Source organism: Eubalaena glacialis, chromosome 3 (assembly GCF_028564815.1).
Source record: "Eubalaena glacialis isolate mEubGla1 chromosome 3, mEubGla1.1.hap2.+ XY, whole genome shotgun sequence".
Classification (NCBI taxonomy): domain Eukaryota; kingdom Metazoa; phylum Chordata; class Mammalia; order Artiodactyla; family Balaenidae; genus Eubalaena; species Eubalaena glacialis.
In genome coordinates this window covers 92,800,012-92,808,146 of record NC_083718.1, presented here as the reverse complement: position 1 = coordinate 92,808,146, position 8,135 = coordinate 92,800,012, and positions in this window count along the sequence as shown.

The window sequence follows — 8,135 nt, the reverse complement described above, 5'->3', positions numbered from 1 at the left end:
GTGCACGGGCTTTGTTGCTCCGCGGCATGTGGGATCTTCCCAGACCAGGGTTCAAACCCGTGTCTCCTGCATTGGTAGGTGGATTCTTAACCACTGCGCCACCAGGGAAATCCCTTGAACTAATATTAAATTGAGCCAATAAAAGGAAAATACTGGACACAAGTATTGATTATTTATTTACTTTTGTTTTCATTTTCATATGCTATAGAGTGGTTATATTGGGGGTCATTTAATAAACATGGTCATTTTTGCCACTTTAAGAAGGTATAGAAGGATTGGGTGGCAGTAGAAAGTTGTGTTTTGTGTATTCAAGATCTTTTTCTGGCCTGCTAAAATGCTTGTATAAGACTAAGGTCAATTATCTATTGTGCAGTTTTCTTTATAAAAGAGAAATTAATTACTTTGATTAAAAGTAATGATAATATAAGTGGTTAAAACTATATAAGAACAATAGTGATGAAGAAAAACAACTCTATGCATTTTTTATTGTCAAGGAAAAAGAATAGTTTCATCCTAAAATAAGAGTTTATTACAGTCAGAATAAGAATGAAGGACAAAACTCGAGAAAAGTACATTTTATTTGCCATGGTTTTTGTTCTTTTTTAATTTATTTATTTAATTTATTAATTTTTGGCTGCATTGGGTCTTCGTTGCTGCGCGCGGGCTTTCTCTAGTTGTGGCGAGCAGAGGCTACTCTTCACTGCAGTGCGTGGGCTTCTCATTGCAGTGGCTTCTCTTGTTGTGGAGCATGGCCTCTAGGCGCGTGGACTTCAGTAGTTGTGGCACGTGGGCTCAGCAGTTGTGGCTCGCGGGCTCTAGAGCGCAGGCTCAGTAGTTGTGGTGCACAGCCTTAGTTGTTCCACTGCATGTGGGATCTTCCCGGATCAGGGCTCGAACCCATGCCCCCTGCATTGGCAGGCGGATTCTTAACCACTGCACCACCAGGGCAGCCCCTTGCCTTGGTTTAAAGCATCTCAGTCTGAAAATAAATTTATGAACTCTTAAAATTTTGATGGGCTTGCTCCCCTGGTTTATTAATGCCCTCGTTTACAACGTGAAACGTTATTTACCGTCTCTGTCATCTACCTAGAAATCAAAGATTCCATGTCTTTGCAGAATAATTTTCTGTGACGATGTTGACTTTATGATGTTTTTGATTATTTTTTTAAAGTTTCTTTACTTGTGAAAGGGCTGAGTTTCTATAGAATTGTATTATTTTCTTCTGTTTATTTTAAAATATTTTATTGTAATTAGATTAAGTTGGTAAGTTGGTATTGTTTCTCAATCACCCATGATCCTATTTTAATCAAGTGATTAAGATAGGATTAAAACTCCTCTGACAAGCTTTTTAACTTTGTCCTCCCAAGATCGAGCCCTAAGTTTAGAAAGAATAAAATAAAGTTTCCGGAATATTATTTACACCTAAACCTATCTTTGAGATAACCTAAAAGGCCCATGGAAAACGGCAACAATGTGTCAGTTTGCCTTATAAAAGGAGCAATGTTAGAAATAATTAGGTTTGTCTGGCATGCCCATATTTCTTAACAAGCTCAACATTATTGTAAGAGCTGCATAAGAAGAATTACCAAATCATGAAAAAATCTTCCATGAATTAAGTCAGAATAGGTAAACTATTATTAATATAAATTTTTTTAATTGTATGCTTTATGTGAAATCCCTGGAAACTTTTCAGTGTACTCACTGTCTATAATATGTTTTTACTTTCAGGGGAAATCACTGTTCAAACTCACATGAAATGTCCCCCAATAGAGGATTTTATTTTTCTATATACTGATATGATCAGTTAATGTAATAAATTAACCTCAGCCTTTCTGTCTTTTGTCATTTACAAATAATTTTTGCTTTACTTTTATGCTTGCCTGATGGCTCTCTCATAAGCTATAAACTAGAGTTTCTCTTGTCAACTAAGAAAGAGTCTCAGAGCTTCACGGGAAGGATTGCATCAGGGACTTTGAACTATTGATGCTTCAAAGAATAGATTCTCAGGGACAAGCTTCTGAGCTGACACTGCTTGGACAACTTCAGACCACACCAGTGGGCTGGGTGGGATTTCCAGGACTCATTTTAGTCTGGAAGCAAATGGCTTTCTGAAAACAAACTGCTGACAGAAAACTCAGAATTATAGTATATTAAGAATTAATTAATTACATTAGATTGAGTGAACTGGATGAGCTAAGTTTAATTGGAGCTACTTGTTTGGAGTATTGTTCATATTGCTTTTGTGTGTGTGTGTTTGTAGGTTTTTTTTTTTTCATTGGATACATCAGGAAACCCTTTCTCTTTCTTCTTAAGCTATCTCTAACCTTCACTGTAGTAGACTCTGCTTTGCTACCTGAAGTTAAACAAATGGTACCCAATTCTCCCTGACACTCCTCTCCCCTCATCCTTCAATTCAGAAACTCTTATAGTCTCCTAACTTTCCTTGAACAATACAGTTATTGCATGGGTTTAATTAAAATGTCTTCTTTTTACCAGAATATAATTTAAAACACTGACTCGACAACCAAAGCCATCCACTCTATTTAGAGAAAGACAGAGCACCATATTTGAGAAAGATTCCCATTTAATTAGATATGAAAAAAGCAACATACATGGAGCCAGTGCTCACAAAGCTCTCTATCAGGGAGATTGTGAAAGCTTTGGAAAGGGGCAAAGAAGAGGACCTAGTGTCCTATCTAGACCACCCTCTAGGTTATCTCTCTGCTATTCATTGTCTTTGTGCTGTGACACAACTCTGTATGTTGTAGAAATTAATAATACATTTTATTCTCACCCATGGAAAAGCAAATTGTGTTTGGTGAAGATGCACTTGATTACTGCCCTGTGGATGCTAAGTGGTTTCACATAATTAAGCAAATTTATTTCTATATTCCTGATGGCCTATATAAGTATCTCCTCTTTGATTTCTCCTTTGAACTAGTTATAATGTCCTGCTGTTTCCCATATTAATAAATGGGTTAAATAAAGCCTTTGGCATGAGTTTATTATCATGATTTTACTTTTGTTAAAAATTTTTATTTTTTTTAACAGTTTCAGAGGTTAGCCTAGCTACCCAATGGATTTACCTGACAGAACCAGGTAAATTGCGTTGCCTCAGGAGTGCACTCCATGGGGAGGTTAACCCAGATATATCTCTTCTTGACGCCCACAGGTGAGTTCCAAGTGATAATAGAATTTAACTTTGCTAACTCTCCCCTTCTCTGGTTTATTTTTATTCTTCCCTACTGGATTTTTGTTTTTGTTTTGTTATGGCCAATGAGTTAGTTCCCATTGTTGGTAGGAATGATTAGGAATTTGGTTTTATAATCTCACAATTTGGGTGATTTCTCTAGAAGGATGATAGACATCTATTCTCTGTTGGGACAGATGACAGATAATTCAGTTCAGTAGGGTTTTTTTGTTTGTTTGTTTATCTGTTTGTCCTTTTATCTAAAATCAATTAATCATTTAGTGCACAGTGGGAGAAGAACAGCTCTTTGGTATATTTATAACAGTGAAATTTTTTTTTTGTTTCTCTATTTATCTGTGGCTGAAGTTGCAGATTTAAAGCTATAAGCTCTCTGCATGTCTGTCTGTCTGTCTGTCTCTAATTCAGAAAGGCCTTTATCACTCATTGTAAGACTATGGAAAGATTTCCTATTTTTTGAAGGTTCAAGGTCTGTCATGAGTCTGCAGTCCAGCTGTTGGCCAGGGCTGCAGTTTCGTGTGAAATCCCGACTGGGCAAGAATCTGCTTCCAAGTTCACTCATGTGGTTGTCAGGACTCAGTTCCTCATGGGCTGGTGGGCAGAGGTCTTCAGTTTCGCACTGGCTGTTGGGCAAAAGCCTTCCTCAGTGTCTTGCTACATGGGCTTCTCTAGAGAGCCACAATGTGGCAGCTGACTTTCCTCAGGGTGAGCGAGAGAGCAGGAGAAAGCACCCAAGAAGGAAATCATGGTCTCTTGCAACCTGGTATCAGAACTAACATCTCATCACTCTGGCATATTTTATTCATTGGAAGGAAGTCAGTAAGTCCAGCCTACACTTAAGGAGAAGCAATTACACAAGGTATGAATACCAGGAGGCAGACTCAGTGATCGTCTAGAGGCTGCCGACCACAGATCTCAAAGAGTTTTTATATATGTGGGTTATAGAACTGTCAATGTTTCCCATATTAGAAATTGATATTCAGAAATTTTACAAATATTTATTAATTGGCTCATTTAAAGATAGCAATGATAAATGCATTTCATGTTAACATAAATAACATCTTAGCATTATTATTAAAATAATTTCAACCTCATGGACCCCTGAGAGAGAACTGCTGTCCTAAAGTGTCAGTTTGCTCCAGAATGTGAAAGAGCATAATGAAGAACAAAGCTTGGAAAGTTAAGTTTCTTTTCCTTGGTTTAACATACCTGCATCTGAATAAAAAGTAATGAAATATGTTAAAATTATAGCAAAGTCCATTCAATGCCAACGGGCTTACTTAGTTTACCAACGAATGCATTTGACTATAACATGAAAGGTTATTCTCTGCCTTCTTCATAACCTTCCTGTGTAGTAGAAACTCTGGGTCTTAACAGCATAATTTTCAGAACTTTGTATTGACTGTATTAAGGCCTTTATTATTTAAGAAAAAACAAAACAAAGTGTCCTCACTTACAAAAGAACTAAGGTTCTTTTCCATCCCATGTTATCTTCTACGTTTATCCTTTAATGTTTGATTGTCATTTTGATTGAGTAGGTAACCAAGTACTGTTTCTCTTCACCCATGACCCTATCTTAGTCAAGTGTCCAAATCTCCTCTTACAACATTTTTTAAAAACATTTTTGCCTACTCAAAATTAGATCCTAGATATAGGAAAGAATAAAACTTTAGGATCTCTCTTACATCTAAAACTATCTTTCCAGTTCCTGGAAAATCACAAAATTTGTTCTTTTACCTTATAAAAAGAGAGGTATTAGAAAGAATTTGACTTATTTGATGTGCTTTTACTATAAGAGTTACATGGGAAGAGTTGTCACATCAGAAAAGATACTCACTCTACCCTAGGTTAAATTTGGATAGATAAAATGTTATTAATATAAATATTCCAGGAATTGTATGCTTTGCGGGAAGTCCCTGGGTAATGATCAATACCCTTGCTGTTATAATGTTTTTTCCCTCTAGGATAACTGATCAAAACTCTGATGAAGTCGTTTTGCAGCACTTTTCTATACTTGTCAGAGTCCTGGAGGTGCTTTGCCTGATATTAGAAAACAACAGTATCTTGTTAGCCATAATAATTTTGCATATTATTAAAATGTTTAATTGGCCACAATCTTCTCTTATTTGCATAAAGCATCTTCTAGGCTAGTGGATTTCAAGCCGGGATGCACATCAGACTTATTCTTGGAGTTTTATAAAAATTCAAATATCTAGGCCCTCTACACTTACTGAATCTTTTTTTTTTTTATACAGCAGGTTCTTATTAGTTATCTATTGAATCTTTTTACTTAATATTCTAAGAAAAAAATATGCCTTTAGACTATTATATGTTAACCTTAAGATTTTTCTATCTTTATTTTACGTGCCATTGAAACAACCAAATTTCTTCAACCAGTGTATTTTTCATGTTACGAAACTTCATCAGACCTTTCACATTTGAAAACGGTCAATTATAAAATAACCATAGCCATTATTATTTCTGTGTTGTGGAAATTTTTTTTAAAAACCACCCAAATGAAAATAAGCAAAGCCTATTTTTTCTGAGCTTACTATAACATGGGAGTCAGCCACCATTGCTTGCATCTTGGCAGAAACTCAAAGGCGGGCAGAGGAGTGGGACAGCTCTATAGTGGGAAAAAAGGGAAGGCTTCAAGTGTGCCCTGATTGGAGGCTGTTGACCTGGAGAAACTGGAGGTGGCAACCTAGAAATGGCACATCCTGTGACTGGTTAGGGGGGGCATATTTGGCTTTGCTGGTTGGCTCTAAGTTGGAAGCTGGGGCAAAAATTCAGGAAGCTGTCAGTTTTTAATTAAGTGCTGGCCATTTGGGGCTGATTGCTACAGGAATTATCATTTGGCTTCTTGGACGGGTTGGCTTCTTGGGCTGGTTGCTGCAGGTTGTGGGTCAGAGTTCTACTTTTATATATAGTCTGGCCCTAGTCCAATGGTATATTCAGTCTCCCATCATCATTTACAGATACCTTTTGTCTCATTCAGTTGCTTGCTTGAAGTCTCTTCTATAAGCTACAGGTCAGCGTTTGTGTCTTCAGCAAAGGACAGTCTTAGAGCCCACCTTGTGGAGATGGACTGTACCACATCCTACGAACTACTGATGCTTCAAAGACTAATCTCTCAGGTCCAGGCTTCTGTGCTGGCTCTGCTTAGACAACTTTCAGACAACAGCAAGATTTCCAGGACTGCTTTTAGTTCAGAAACAGACAGCTTCAGCTTCATGAAAACAGACTACTAACCCAAGATCCAGTAGAACAAGAATTAATGACATAAGACTGAATGAACTAATGAAAAACATTTTTGTAACTATTCATTTGGAATACTGTTGATATCATTTTCATGTATTTAAGAACATCATTTTACTTTCTTCCTAAACTTTCCATAATCCAAATCAATTTCGTAAACTCTACTTTTGTAAACCGAAGTAAAACATTTAAAAATGATATCTGGGGACTTCCGTGGTGGCGCAGTGGTTACGAATCCGCCTGCCAATGCAGGGGACACGGTTCAAGCCCTGGTCTTGGAAGATCCCACATGCCGCCAATCAACTAAGCCCGTGCGCCACAACTACTGATCCTGTGCTCTAGAGGCCATGAGCCACAACTACTGAGCCCCCACGCCTAGAGACCGTGCTCTGCAACAAGAAAAGCCACCGCAATGAGAAGCCCGCGAACCGCAACGAAGAGTAGCCCCCACTCGCCGCAACTAGAGAGAGCCCAAACGCAGCAACAAAGATACAATGCCGCCAAAAATAAATAAATGAACTAATTAATTTTTAAAAATGATATCTGATTAACTCTGGACCCCAAATCAGAAGTTCTGAATTCTGACTTTCCTTACTTTCTGTGGCGATGCAATTACTTGCATAAGTTCTTACCAGGATATAATTGGACAAATGGATTGTGCAACCAAGACCTTAGCTGGAATGTCATATTTGAGAATGATCCTCATTGAATTAGGTATGACCAGCCTCTTTTAAAGAGCAAGGGCTGACTTTACTCATCAAACTGATGCCCACAAAACCCTACTGGAAGTATAAGTTGGGTTCCTGATTTCTAGGGTCCCGTTCTCACAGATGGTAAAGAAGGTGATTTCCTGGAAAGCCAGAAACCTTTGTCAATTTGGGGGACCTGGAGAAGAGAGGGATTTCCTTTAGTTTATGGATACTGCAGGTAGAGTCTGGTGGAGAGAGTTTCTTGGGTTTGGCTTTCTCACATGCTCTTCCCTCCGCCTAAAGTCCCTACCTCTACTTCTCTATCAGAAGGATTCCCACACCAAAGCCAAACAATCCTTCTAGACTGAACTAAAATTCCTCCTCCTCTGGGGAAGGCTTCCTGGCTCCTCCTCTAGATAGAACTCTCCCTCCAGAATTCTCAAAGCACTTGCACATTTTCATTATCCAAGAGGCCTAGAGCAGAGCACAGGACATGGCATCACATGGCAGATGAACAAAAAAGGAGGGAAGGAAGGAAGGCAGGAAGGGAGGGAGGGAGGGAGGGAGAGAAGACTTGAAGCTAAGAAGAAATAGTGTGTGGTTTAGATTTCAAGAGAGATTGGATTTTAAAATCGGGGAGGGAGCTCAGACTTAGGCTCTCAATAATGCTACCTCTTAGCCACTTGGGCCTACTTTGGGGTCTGCTGCTAGATTCTCCTTTCCCTCCCTCCCTCTCTCCTTCCCTTCCAGGAATGGGGACATGAAACCCTGGTGTCAAAAGCTGGGGAGACATCTAGTCTGTAATCCTCCATCCCTTACTCCTGCGTGAGCCAGCAAGTTACCTAACATCTGTCAGCCCTCCGTTTCCTTATCTCTGGAGTGGGAAAAGCGATATCCACAGTCTGGGGTGGCTGGTAATGTCTGTAAAACCTTTTAGCCCGGTTCCTGGCCAGAAGTAAATGCTGGCTATTGTATTGTTA